Source organism: Dromiciops gliroides, chromosome 2 (assembly GCF_019393635.1).
Source record: "Dromiciops gliroides isolate mDroGli1 chromosome 2, mDroGli1.pri, whole genome shotgun sequence".
Taxonomy (NCBI): domain Eukaryota; kingdom Metazoa; phylum Chordata; class Mammalia; order Microbiotheria; family Microbiotheriidae; genus Dromiciops; species Dromiciops gliroides.
In genome coordinates, this window is record NC_057862.1 from 370,821,693 (window position 1) to 370,836,135 (window position 14,443).

Here is a 14,443-nt window from a genome sequence, read left to right on the forward strand (position 1 = left end):
AGCTCCCATGCTATTATCCATCCTTTCTCAATAAGTTCCTTGGCTCATGGTTTTTCTCTCTACCCCAATGCCTGTCCTTCTCCTAGGGGATTTCAACATAAAAGTTGACGTTTCCTCACAAACTTTAAATGATCGGTTCTTCAATCTCTTCAGTCCCTTTGACCTATTACTCCACTCCACTTCTGGTAAATACAAGGATTATCGTTCTCTTGATCTCAACATTTCTCTTCTTTTTCCCTCCACAACTTATGGTATGGAATTCTTTCTTTGACTTCCTGTGAATGATGGGAGAAGGGGTTCCCCCCTACACTCCAGCAGAAAGGCTGGCTGTGTGTACTTGGCTGTTAGAGTATGTGCTCTTCTACATGTTGCATCTCCTGAAGTCATTGCCCAAGTCAGGAATTCAAGACTTTGGCTGCCAAAGTTCTCCTTTGTTCCTTTGCCTGAGTATAGGTGAATGAAAATTGATCCTGAGATGGAAATTTTCAGCCTTGGAAATAAATTTGTGAATTTGAGCTGTTAAGATTTTAAAATCTGGCAGCTTTAGGGTTGGAAACTTTCCAGCCAAGCTTCTGAGAAGGAATTTCTTATGTTTTTTTTTGGTTTTGCTTTTGCAGGGTGATGAGGGTCAAGTGACTTGCCCAGGGTCACATAGCTAAAGTGTCCAGTGTCTGAGGCTGGATTTGAACTCAGGTCCTCCTGAATCCAGGGTCAGTGCTTTATCCACTGTGCCACCTAGCTGCCCAGAATTTCTTATGTTTGAGGATGAGTTCAAGACTCCCGAGGCAGTATGACATACAAGGCTGTGGCAATTTCTTAAAATAAGACAATGAAGTTTGCTGCATGGATTGATTCTTCCTTTCACTTGAACACATAGAGGCCATTGTAGGGTTATTAATTGGCCTAATTTCAATATTGTTGTATCTCAGGGAATAGGGAGGCCCAGGAGAGGGAGAGAGATGGGAAGTGTCAGGTTGGTGGAACAGTCAGAACACACACACAATATTGATTGATTGAATTTGCCATCTTATATGGGCATGGTTTGTAGTGCCCCAAAACAATCACAATAGTAACATCAAAGATCACTGATCACAGAGCACCATAACAGATATAATAATAATAAAAAACTGTGAAATATTGCTAGAATGACCTAATATAGATATCAAAAATAGATACCAAAATGGGATAGACATACAATGTGACAAAATGCTGTTGGAAAAATAGAGCCAATAGATTTGCCACAAACCTTCAATTTGTAAAAAACAAAAACACATTATCTGCAAAGTACAATAAAGTGAAATTCAATAAAAATAAGTTATGCCTCCAGTTGGGAGGAAAACACCTAAATTTAAGACTCAGAAGACTTGGGTTTGAGCCCCAGCTCTGCTACTTATGGCCTGTATGACTTTGGCCAAATCATTTCCCTTCTCTAGGCCTCTGGACAAGGTGGTCTCAAGCTAAAGGGTCCCTTCTAGTTCTCAGTTCTACAGTCTTAAATGCAACCACTGCAAGTGAAATAAGAAGACCCAGGTTTGAGCTTCTGCTATTTCATATGTTAGTTGTGTGACCTTAGACAACTCCTAATCTTCGTGCGGCTCAGTCAGCTAGCTCATCTGTGAAATGGGGATATTAATATTTGTACTGCCTACCTCAGTGGATTGTCCTGTGAAAAGTAACTTCTAAACCTTTAAGTTCAATATAAATGTGAACTGCCATTATTACTGATATTTGTCTGCTATCTTTCTAACTAGATTACATGCTACTTGAGAGCAGACACCAAATATTTTGCTTCTTTTTTTGCTGTCATTCAGTCATTTTTCAGTCATGGCCAACTCTCCTTAACTACATTTGGGGTTTTCTTGGCACAGATACTGGAGTGGTTTTGCCATTTCTTTCTCCAGCTCATTTTACAGATGAAGAAACTGAGGCAAACAGGGTTACAGGACTTGCCTACAGTCACACAGCTAGTAAGTGTCTGAGGCCAGATTTGAACTCAGGAAGATGCATCTTCCTGACTTCAGGTCTGGCACTCCATCCACTGTACCACCTAGCTGCCCCTCTACCAAGCCTAGGCAAAGTTAAACACACCAGTTAGACTCAGCAAATATTCATTCATTTGAACTACTGGATTTCCCAGAACTGCTAATACCTAATCACGGGACAGAATTGACTTCAGGCTACTGAAGACAGAGCTGGCCTGCACAGTTTTGGTCAGGTCTTGCCAGACTGTGAAAGGACCAGCCGTGAAACTGGCCACATGGAAATGATGTATTGGTCACAACAAGTGGCAAAGATCATGCCCTTTGCCATTGAAGAGTTACCAGACCGAGTTAGGAGAAGGACAACCTACAATGACAAAATACCATTTTCTGGAAATGGTGAAGTACAAATAACAAGGACGCCACAGTCAGGTCTTTCCGGGCACTTGGGCCATTTGCTCTAGCCAGGACAGTGGCTGTTGCTTTTTTTACTGTCTCAGCCAATGGATTACCTCACACTGATGTCCTCCTTTGGGTAGGAGGGAAACTCCAATGTTTCTCCTGAGACTCTGGAGAAGGTAGGGCTGGAGAGAAAGAGGGGACCAGCAGGGAGGTGGCATGAAATGGTAGAAAGCAGGTGGAACTTGAATTCACAACACTTGAGTTTAAATGATAGCCCTGCTCTTTACTTTCTGTGCCAGTGAATTTTGTAATACATTATTCTGCCCATGTCACCTCCTCCTGCCCCGCAAGAAATTCTAGAGGCTCCTTATTTCTTCCAGGATCAAATATAAATTCTTCTCTTGGGTTGAAATCTCTTACCACCAAGTTCCTTCCTACCTTTCCAGTCTTCTTATATTTTACTCCCCTTTCCTCACTCTACCATCTAGCTACACTGCCCAGTAACAGGCTGTGCTAGTAACAGTACACAGCACTCCATATGTTGTCTCTGTGCCTTTGTGTTAGTTGTCCTCCAAGCCTGCCAAGCTCCCTTCCTCATCTCCACTGCTTAGAATGTCCAGCTTCTTTAAAGGTTCATCTTAAATCCCAGCTTCTATAGGAAGCCTTTCCTGGTCTTCCCAGCTACTAGTACTTTTCTCTTCTAAGATCACCTTTCGTTAACTCTGAATGTATCATGTGTAGACCTAATAATTTACTCATTGTCTTCCCCATTCAAACATGAGTTCCTTTAGGCTGGGACTATTTTGTCATTCTTTGTATCTCCAGTGCTTGGAACAGTGCTTGACACACAATAAGAGCTTAATAAATAATGTTGACTGACTTCTCTGACCCTCAGTTTTCTTATCTGAAAAACAAGGAGGTTTAACTAAATGACCTCTAAACCTCTTCTCTATCTAGGATACTTTTTTTTTTTTGCAGGGCAATGAGGATTAAGTGACTTGCCCAGGGTCACACAGCTAGTTAAGTGTCAAGTGTCTGAGGTCAGATTTGAACTCAGGTCCTCCTGAATCCAGGGCCAGTGCTTTATCCACTGTGCCAACTAGCTGACCCCCTGGATACTTTTTAAAAAAATTTTTTAAATTTAAAAAATTTTTTAAATCTATCTATCTATCCATTACCTATCACCTTTCATTTATCTATTATCTATCAATTTATTATTTGTTATTTATCTATCATCTGTCATTTATCTAGCTATCATTGATGGGATATTTTGTATTAAAGAATAATATTACATAATAATTAATACTAATTATATGATTGTTATAATTATTAATGTTAATTAAGGCTATCTGCTAATATATTTCTATATACGCATGCATATATCCCCATATTACACAGTATGTGTGTGTATATGTGTGTATATACACACATATATACATATACATATATACACAGATATATATAAACATACACAGACACACACACACACACACAGAAACATATACATATACAGAGACACACACACACCCCACCCTGATCAGTCAGTAGCCATCAATGTTTGGTCAAGATCCTCCACCAGCAAAAAGATTATGACTTTCTGAAGGCTTAGGTGATAGCATTATTAGCAATAAAGTATTTTGAATTAATGTATACATAGTAGTTTTTTTGGTATAATACTGTTGTATACTTAATGGACTTATAGACTTTATAGACAATAGTGTAAATATAACTTTTACATACACTGGGAAACCAAAAAATTTGTGTCACTCACTTTACTGCAATATTCGCTTTATTGTGGTGGTCTAGAGCTGAATCCACAATATGTCTGAGGTATGCCTGTATATCATACTGTCAGCCCCCACAATTGCTTCCATTTTCCATTTCTTAGTTTTTCCATCTTTAAAATGTGTGGGGAAGAGGTCAGATGAAATGATCTCTAAGGGCCTTTCCAGGTTTATTGTCTATGATTATTTGGCGTGAACAACTGTAGAATAATTAAGTGGACAATTGAATGGGACTGACTGTAAGTGATACAAGAGTTCAGAGAAGGGAGAATGTGAACATTGTGTGATGAGGGAAGGCTTTCTGATGGAGGCAGGCATTGATCTGGGCCTGGAAAAATGGCAGCCATTTGAATTGTAGAGGAATCCAGGGAGGTACTTCTAGGGGAGGAGAGGAAAAGAAAAGAGATCCGAGTATATAGCCCACCCCACCCTACCTTCCTTTTTGGAAAAAAAAATAATAATTATTCCCAGAGACAGATCCTGGAGACTCTAAGGCAGTTTGAGGCCTATGTATTTTATAAATTAGACCACTAATGATGGAGCCAGTTCTTACAGGTGAGGAGTTTGCCAAACCATGAAGCCTTTGGTAATTTTGAAAGGCCAGATGTAAAGAGAAGCCCATAGCCTAAGGGATCCTCAGAGATTGTTAACTTCAAATCAACATTCCTTAGTTCAAACCTGGAAGCTATTAGCAGCTATTAGCTAGAGAATTTGGAGTAACAATAAACTGAGGACCAAGGGATTTCGAGTTGGTTTTTAAAAATCATCTAGTCTAACCTCCTTCTTTATACATAACAGGAAACTGAGAACCAGAGAGAGTCTAAATGATTCACCCAAGGTCTCATAGCCAGAAAGTAGGATTCAAACCAAGGCCGTTGGAGCCCAGATTTGTTGAGGCCTTCATGACTATGCTTTCTCAGAGTCAGAAGGCCACTATTCCAGCTCTGGACCCTGTGAAGGAAACTTTTGCTCTTTGGGCCTCAGCTTCCTTTTCTCTGGGGCAGAGGATATCAAAGGCCCCTCTCAGTTCTAATATTCCAAGATTAGAATTTTAAGTCTCACATTCATGAAGGAAACAGCGACCCAGAGGAATTGTAGATAGCTTTTCTGGCAATGTATATTTGGGGGCCATTTCCGGACCCTATTCCCAAACCAGAGTTCTCTCCTTTCTGAAAGGCAAAAGGGAAATACAATGCTAGAAACTGCCTCCGTCCATCCCTAAGATTTTTCTCCAAAGGCCAGCTGGCCTGATTTGGCCTCCTTCAGCTAGCCAGGCCCTTCTCTGGGAGACCAGGGCCAAAAGACAGAAAAGCCAGTATTTCAGGCCTACTTCCTTCTCCTACCCTAGAAAAGTACAGCAACACAGTCCTCTTTCCTATACACTTCCAGGCAAATAAAACTAAGGCCTAACTTTGTACTTGATGCTTCTTGAAGAGCTTTTACTACTATTGGTCATTGCAACAACTCTGTGAGGTAGGCCCCCAAACAAATCCATTTGATAGTTGAGGAAACTGAGTCATCTTGTGGTGCAGTGAAATGGGTAGTGTGGGCTAGGAGTCAAGAAATCGGGATTCTAGTCCTGGCTCTGCCAATTTCTGTGTGACCTTGGGCAAGTCATGTCCTCTCTCAGCCTCACTTTTCCTGCAGGTAAAATGAAAGGAACATGTTGTTATTGTTGGTCTTTAAAAAAGGTCAGTGGTCAATCTACTTAATTTGGTTTTGTTATTATTTAAAGTTGGCTTTGTAATTATATATATATATATATATATATATATATATATATATATACACACACACACACACACACACACACACACACATATATATATACACACATATATACATACATATATATATATATTTTTTTTTTTTGCAGGGCAATGAGGGTTAAGTGACTTTCCCAGGGTCACACAGCTAGTAAGTAAGTGTCAAGTGTCTGAGACTAAATTTGAACTCAGGTCCTCCTGAATCCAGGGCCAATGCTTTATCCACTGTGCCACCTAGCTGCCCCTGCAATCATATTTTTAAAAACAAAACCAGTAAAATGAGAAGACTGAATGAGATCATCTCTCCCCTCTTCTCTGATCTATCGAAGGTCATGTAGCTTGTACCGACAAGAACTGACTCCAGAATCTAGTTCAAATTCTTTGTCCAACCCACTGACCCATTTATGAGTTAACAAACACCAGGTTCAATCTCCAAGGCTTCTTAGTAATACTCTTCCTCTCATGGAAGGGTCCCCCTTTCTCTAACATTTCAGTTTCACTTTCTAACTCTCCCCGAGGGGTAGTTAGTTTACCTGCAAGTTAGGCAGTTAAGTGGCAGCGGATAGAACTCTGCATCTTCAGTCAAGAAGACCTGAATTCTGATTTGGCCTCACATACTTAACTAGTTGTGCGACTCTGGGCAGACAGTCACTTAACCTCTGTTTGTCTCACTTTCCTCAACTATGAAGTTGGGATAATAATAGCACCTACCTTGAAGGGCTGTTATGAGGATCAAATAAGATATTTGTAAAGCTTTTTGCACGGTGTTTGGCACATAAGAGAGCTATATGTAGAGGGTGCAGTGGATAAAGCACCAGCCCTGGATTCAGGAGGACCTGAGTTCAAATCCCACCCCAGACACTTGACACTAGCTGTGTGACCCTGGGCAAGTCACTTAATCCTCATTGCCCCACAAAAAAAGTTTAGGAGAAACAGGGACATTAATAGCAATGATAATTTGCTAAAAGAGAACTATATGTAAACATTTATTTCCTTCTTTTCTCTTCTTTTCTTCTGCAAGCAAGTAATGTGGAATGGGTTTTATACAAGTAAAGGAGGTGCTGGATCCAAGATGGTGGAAGAGAGGCAGCAACCCCACTGAATTCTCTCAATATTCCCTTCCAAGCAACTTTAAAATAATGCCTCAAATAAAATTTTCGAGAAGCAGAGCCAACAAAGGATGAGGGGGCAGGGGAAACATTTTTCTAGCCTAAGACAACTTGGAAGTTGGCTGGAGAGGTCTGTGACATTGGAGTAGGAGCTGACCCAAAGTGTAGAGGACAGAGTACTTGTGGTGGGTCCTGGAGGGACTGACATGACATTGCAGCAGCAGCAGCAGCTGCCTTGGTCACAGTCTGAGGGCTAAGAGGAGTGTGAGCACTTGTGGCTGTAGGGGAGCAGGGGTCCTTCATGGATAAAGAATAGAAGATGGACCTGGAGAGCAGTGACCACACCTCTTCCCAGATCACACCATGTTGGAAACACCAAAAACTTGCAGACCCCTAGAATTAGCTCTGAAAATATCAACACAAAAAGTCCTAAAGCTTGGGATAGTGCCTCCCCACCCCCATGTGAGGAGACTCTACATAAAGTTCAAAGTCAAGAAATAGTCTAAGAAAATAAGCAGACAACAACAAACCTGACTATAAAAAGCTCCTTTTTGGTTGATTGACTGTTGTCCTTCCTTCTTGAAGAGGACCAAAATGACATCACTATGTTGGAATCAAGGTACAGTGTGTCTGATTATGGCTGATCAGACCAATATGAGCTCAGAGGGCTCTACCATAGGTTGGCCATAAATAGTCAACATGAATATTTGGAATGGAGATGTTGCTAAGTTTGCACATCTTATGTTTTCTAAAAAGCTACTGTGGTGGCAGGGAAGACCAAGATACAAACTCAGAAGAAGACAACATTGTGAAAACAGCTACAAGCAAAGCTTCAAAGAAAAAACTTGCTAATTAGACTCAAGCTCAATAAGAATTCCTTGAAGCATTAAAGAAAAACATAAGAGTGGTAGAGGGGAAAAATGAGAAAAGAAATGAGAGTGATGCAAGATAATTAGGAAAAGAGAATTAATGGCTTAGTTAAAAGGGACACAAAAAATACTGAAGAAAAAATACCTTAAAAATAGAATTGGCCTAATAATAAAAGAGGTACAAAAATTCACTGAAGAAAAGAACTGTGCTTAAAGATACTGAGACCCAGGGAAATTAAATGAATTGTCTAAAGTCACACAGATGGAAAATGGCAAAGCCATTTAGATTCAAACATGGATGTTCTGACTCCATATACAGAGTTCTTTTCATCATACCCCTCTATCACTTAAGGGACTTGAGAAATCATCTAGTTTAATTTTAATTTAAACACAAGAAAACTGAGGCCCAGAAAGGAAGACTTATTGACTAGCCATGGGAACTGGATTTGGATCCAGGTCTTCTGGCTCTAAATCCAGTGCCCTTAGGCTATTCCTGAGGTGCCAGTCATGGAAGGCTTTCAAGAAGAGGTGGCATTTGAATTATGCCTTAGCTCAGGTTGGGTCTCCGGGTTCCCAGGCCAATGCTCTTTCCTCTATTTGCAATAGCTCCCTTCTGGGAAAGCTTTCTATAGGGGAAATCATCAGACTGCCTCAGCTGCTCTTTAATCAGAACCCATTTCACTATTTTTCCTTTGGGAAATAGCCTGGGTACTCAGGGAGTCTCTGGAATTTTGCAATGGCCTTGCTATTGCATATTTTCCCTGTGGTTGTCCTAGCACCTTGGGAGGAGGAGGCAGAGGAAGTCTGGCTCCCTGCAGTGGGGAGTTTCCTGCACCACTAGATTTTGCAACTCATGCTCCAGGGCTCCTCCTGTTATTTTGGCCCAGAGCAGAAGCTGAGTGTTTTTCTGAGAGACCCAATTTGGTCTCCTTTTCTTTTCTCTCACTGCTTGATCCTTCCCAGGCAAAGCACAGCTGGCAGGAATGACAACCTCTGGCTCTTCCTGAAAGTTCCCCATAAAAGTTTTGCTTTCATCCCAACCTCCTTTGGTCACTTCTTCCATGAAGCTTTTGCTAACAGGACACAATGTGCTTTTCCTCCTCTCCCTTAGAATCCTGAGAATTAAGAGCTAGAGGGATTTTAGAAGCCATGAGGTCTAATGCCTTCATTTTACAGATGAAGAAAATTGAGCCCCAGACGTAAAGTGACCTTCCCAGTGTTACATGGGTAGTAAACAGAGGAGCAGAGACTTGAACTCTGTCCCTTTGACTCTAAAGCTAGTGTTCCTTGCACCCTATGACCTTCTCTCTTATAGAATTTACATTTTATAATGGATATTTTAGCACTTGCATCCACTCTTTCCCTTTTTTTCCCCTCTATTGTCATTCATGCATAGGAATCTCATTTCCCCCAAATAGGTTATAAATTCACTGAGAAAAGGGACTAAGTCCTCATTCAGGTGGAGATGTCTAGTAACAGTTGAAATAATAATGATGATAAAAATAATAATGTAACACATTACTTAAAGCCCATTTGCATAAAATACTTCTAATAGATTAGATATTAATTACTCAGTCAGTGTTTTGCATCTTTATGAGTAGCAGAGTTGTCAAGAAGTTGGGAGAAGAAAGATCTTGGTCTTCTGGATTCCACCTTGGAGAGAGAAAACACCAGGTTCTAGATTCTCTTCAGAGAAAGGTTAAGAGAAGAGAAGGGGAGACTGAGAAGATAGGAACATAATTGAGGAATGTAACGTATGACTCAAAGTTCATTTGCATAAGACCCTCCTCACTGGTGGAGATTTATTAATCAATTCTTTTTCACCTTCATAGGGGCAGAATTGGCAAGAACTTAGAAGAGGAGAGCTCTTAGTTTTGTAGCTTCTAGCTCTGAGGGAGAAAGGAGTTTCCAGATTTTCTTTAGGAAGCAGTCCCTGAAGGCAGGGAAAAAGACTTTGAGAAGAAGCCAACATCATGATACTCCTCTATATTCTGGCTTTGATTAGTTAATTAGTATTAGTGAACATCTCTAGTTTAACAACATACATCAGAAATTCTAAGGTATTTGCCCATAGTCACAGAGCCAATAAATACCAAAGGCAGGAGCTAGCTCTTATTTCTCAATGACTTTTAAGATTTACAAGACATTTTTCTCCTATCTTGGTAAAAGGGTAGTGCAATATTATTACACTCCATTTTACTAAAAAGGAAGAAAACAGTTCTAGTAAAGGGAAGTAACTTGTTCAAGGTCACAGAACCAGTGGATGTTAGAGGTAGAGCTCAGTTCTCTGCTTCATGCAGTGCAGGGGGTGTTGGGAATGCACAGGAGGGAATGATAGAGAGGTATTAAGGAAGATTTTGCCTGATTCACAAATTAACCCTGTGTGTGAAGAGGGATAATTTTTGTTTCAATAAGGCCCTTTACAAGGTATTTTTGTGAACAACTTTGAGGTTTTACCTCACCCCCAATAATATGGAAAAGCTGACAAAAGATGGTAACAGTAAATGGGGATGTAGGGAGTGGAGTGGAACACACTGGTTCACTGTTGGTGGAACTGCTATTGATCAATTTGGAATTATGCTCAGAAAGAGATGATGTTCAACATATACCCCAAGGATGTCAAAAATACAAAGAAAGGTCCTCTATAGACCAAAATATTTATAGTAGGACTTTTTCATAGTAGCAAGAACAAACAAACCTGGAAACCAAGTAGATTCCCATCAATGGAATAAAAAAAGAGAACTAATTGGGGCACATGGATGTGCTGAAATATTATTGGACCATAAGAAATTAGATTAAAAATATTTTTTAAATGTGGAAAGGGGGCAACTAGGTGGCACAGTGGGTCTGTTGTTTGTCTGTTGAGTTGACATGTAGTAGGTATTTAATGGTTAAAATAAAAGAAGGATCTCACAGCCTCAGTGTAAAGCCTTATTTCTCCATTGGAATCTGCTTCTCATCTCTTAGGGCCTTTTCTCTGTTCACACTGGACTATCCATTTAAGCTAGCTAGAGACACGTTATCCATTTAAGCTAGCTGTAGCTCTGTTTTGGGGCAGCTACATGGCACAGTGAATAGAGTGCCAGCCTTGAAGTTGGGAAGAGCTGAGTTCAAATTTGGCCTCAGAAATTGACTGGCTGTGTGATCTTGGATGAATCCCTTAATCCCGTTTGCCTCAGTTTTCTTATCTGTAAAAAATGAGCTGGAGAACCACTCCAGTATCTTTGCCAAGAAAACCCCAAAAAGGATCTTGAAAAGTCAGACATGACTGAAAAATGACTAACAAAAGCACTGCTTTTGGTAAATGCTTTAGAAGGCAGTTAGGAAAGGAGAGTCCCTAGAAAATCTTGGGAGAGGGCCATTGAGTTTCCCAAAGCACAACCAAAACCCAAAGATACTGTTTAAAGTGGTAACAATAAAAAAAAAAACACCTATGGTCTCTTAGGCTATATTCAGGAGGCAAAGGAGAAGAAGAAGTTGTGGTTAGCCATCTATCTCCCTCTGTATTGCTCTCTGTATAAGGATAGGTGGAGGCTGAGGGCAGATTAGGTGAAAAGGTGTTCTCTTGCCTGTAAACCATAGGAGAGCATCTTCTTGTGTCAGTCTTTTGTGTGTGTGTGTGTGTGTGTGTGTGTGTGTGTGTGTGTGTGTGTGTGTGTGAGAGAGAGAGAGAGAGAGAGAGAGAGAGAGAGAGAGAGAGAGAGAGAGAGAGAGGCAATTGGGGTTAAGTGACTTGCCCAGGGTCACACAGCTAGTAAGTGTCAAGTGTCTGAGGCCAGATTTGAACTCAGGTCCTCCTGAATCCAGGGCCAGTGCTCTATCTACTGTGCCCCCTAGCTGCCCCCCAGTGTCAGTATTAACAATATGTATTGGGGGCAGCTAGGGGGCACAGTAGATAGAGCACTGGCCCTGGATTCAGGAGGACCTGAGTTCAAATCCGGCCTCAGACACTTGACACTTACTAGCTGTGTGACCCTGGGCAAGTCACTTAACCCCCATTGCCCTACAAAACAAAACAAAACAAAGCAAAACAAAAAAACAATAGGTATCACATATTCTCAGGTCTAATCATTGCTAGTGGTCACTAGCTTGTCCTGAGCCTTACATTGCCTGTGAGTAGTCATCCTAAGCCCAGTCAAGAGGAGCTGTGTCTTTTAGTATGAGCTCAATTTCCTAAGTTTTCAAAGTCTTGCCTCTCTGTTTTTCTTACAACAGTGTCTTCCCTGTAGTCCTACTTCAAATTGGAGATTCAAAAATTGGAGAGTGGGGAATGGGAGGGGTGATAGAAGAGGATGACACTGGGAAATTTCTCCTTGAGTTTATGGGCATCCAGTTCCTGCCTCATGAAGTTCTTGGCAATGACTACAGGAGGCATGGCCAAGATAGAATTATAGTAGGTAGTGAAAGTATGATTACCCTCCTTTTACAGATGACGGGAGTAAGACTCAGAGAGGTAAATAGACTTGTTCAATAGATAAAAACTAGGCAGTAAATATCTGAGCTATAATTTATATGCCAACATTTTTATACCAACTCTGTTCATTACCCCATTCTGAAGCCTTCAACATTTATGTAATCTTATTGTTTTTGTGGGGCAATGAGGGTTAAGTGACTTGCCCAAGGTCACATAGCTATTAAGTGTCCAGTGTCCGAGGCCTGATTTGAACTCAGGTCCTCCTGAATCCAGGGCACTGCACCACCTAGCTGCCCTATGTAATCTTATTTTAATCTTATTTTTATTTCTATAGTGTAAAAAATGATTAAAGCCTATCCATCTACATAGGAAAGACCAAAAGGATTAAAAAAAATCTATTTTCCATATTTCAACATGCAGTCCTATAGGCCTGTCCCAGATAACCCAAAATTGAAAAGGAAAGGGAGTTGGGTTGCTTTTTTGGAAAGTGCAAAGTATCTTTACTTACCCCAGTCTTCCCATAGGAACATAGGCCCATCTCTTCTTTCCTTCTTTTTTGAAAATATTTTTTAAAATTCTGAGCTTAAACACAAAATAAATTGAACATTTCCATATACAAAGTAAAATAGAAAACAAGGATTATATATAAAATGATGAATCTTTAATACATACACAGTTTGCTTTTAAGTATGTAGTAAATTCAATATGTGATTTTCAAAGATCTCCTGATTTTGTTACCTTTGGGCATTCCTTCTGTTCTCTTCTGTGCATTTAAAAATGCTCCAATGACCTTTTTTTCAGTGGGAAAAGGAAAACTTTATTACCAGCTTCTTCTTTCCTACTTTGCCCTCCCCAATTGGAAAAAAGAAAAGAAAATCAAAGTCATTGTAACAACTATGCTTGGTTGAACTATACAAATTCTCACATCCACCATGTCCAAAAATATGACTTATTCTGCATTTGAGTCTTACCACTCTAACAAGAGACAGAATGCCCATATTTTCAATATAAGCATTTTACCAGTGTTGTCATGTGGCAGAGAGGCCCCATTGCCTCCACAGAACTAAAGATGAACATCCCACAAACGGCAATGGAAAGATACCTGCTGAGTATAATCAGGATAGAACATAAAACAAACAAAAATCCCCCCCAAAATCCCAAACCAAAAAGCCTCTGAAGATGAATGAGAGATGTCATCAAAGACATATGACAGAAAGAAAAGATGGACTGTTCATGTGGTAAGATTGAAGAGTGGAGGTAGACAGTCAGACACCTCCACTGGTAGGTATCTTGTGATGTTGAGAGAAAGCTAGAAAGGCTTCCAGCATGGTCAGGGTTGGGGGAAACTTCCTTTAATGAACTTTTGGAGGTGAGTTTCACAGTATGGGCAGGCATGGAAAGGCAATAGTTTGCATCATTCCAGGGAACAATCTAATGAGATGATAGATCCAGTTGAACATTTGTATTGGTTCCTTTTAAAAAAAAAATGACATTACCTGACAAACACGTAAACAACAACCCTCCTCCATTCCCATGTACATTTCTCAAGGAAAATAAAGCAAATCAACCTAATAGAGCGATGCTATACAACAATATTTACAGCCTTTGTAGGTGGAGGTCCATAGATGGCAGAGACAAAACTCTGGGAAGGACAAAGTGGACTTCAAAGTAAGAGGAGTGGCTGCTGAGTGATGGTGGCAGAAGGAGGATCTGAAATCATCAAAGGAAGGAGGCCATCAATTCCTCTTCCTGGTGCTGAATGTCAAAGAGATGTAGACAAAGAGAAACCACTCTTGGAGAGGGCACAGCCTTCAGGAGAAAACTAGGTTTCACTGAGTGCCTAAAGGGAGAAAGAACATGAGAAGAAGAGATCTAGATAGATGGGAAGCCCTGCAGGGGAGAAAGCATGGTCTGCAAGGGAATGCTGAGAGGGGAAGGGGAAAAGGAAATGGGACCTGTCACTGCTTCAGGATTCACCATTGAGGAAGAATTCTTGTTGATACTTGGCTCAGTTTTCCCTTTGCTATTGAGAGTGGCTCTCTCACTAGCTCTGATTTCATGAGAGTTCAATTGAGCCTAATGTCCTGGTATTACTGTTGCTCAATATTTTCTCTTTCCTT

The 14,443-nt window shown here is 40.5% G+C and overlaps 1 protein-coding gene across 1 annotated transcript in view; it reads left to right on the plus strand.

The window, feature by feature from the left end:
• Positions 1-14,443, plus strand: part of LOC122738908 (bactericidal permeability-increasing protein-like) — a 95,253-nt gene that overhangs the window by 31,613 nt on the left and 49,197 nt on the right.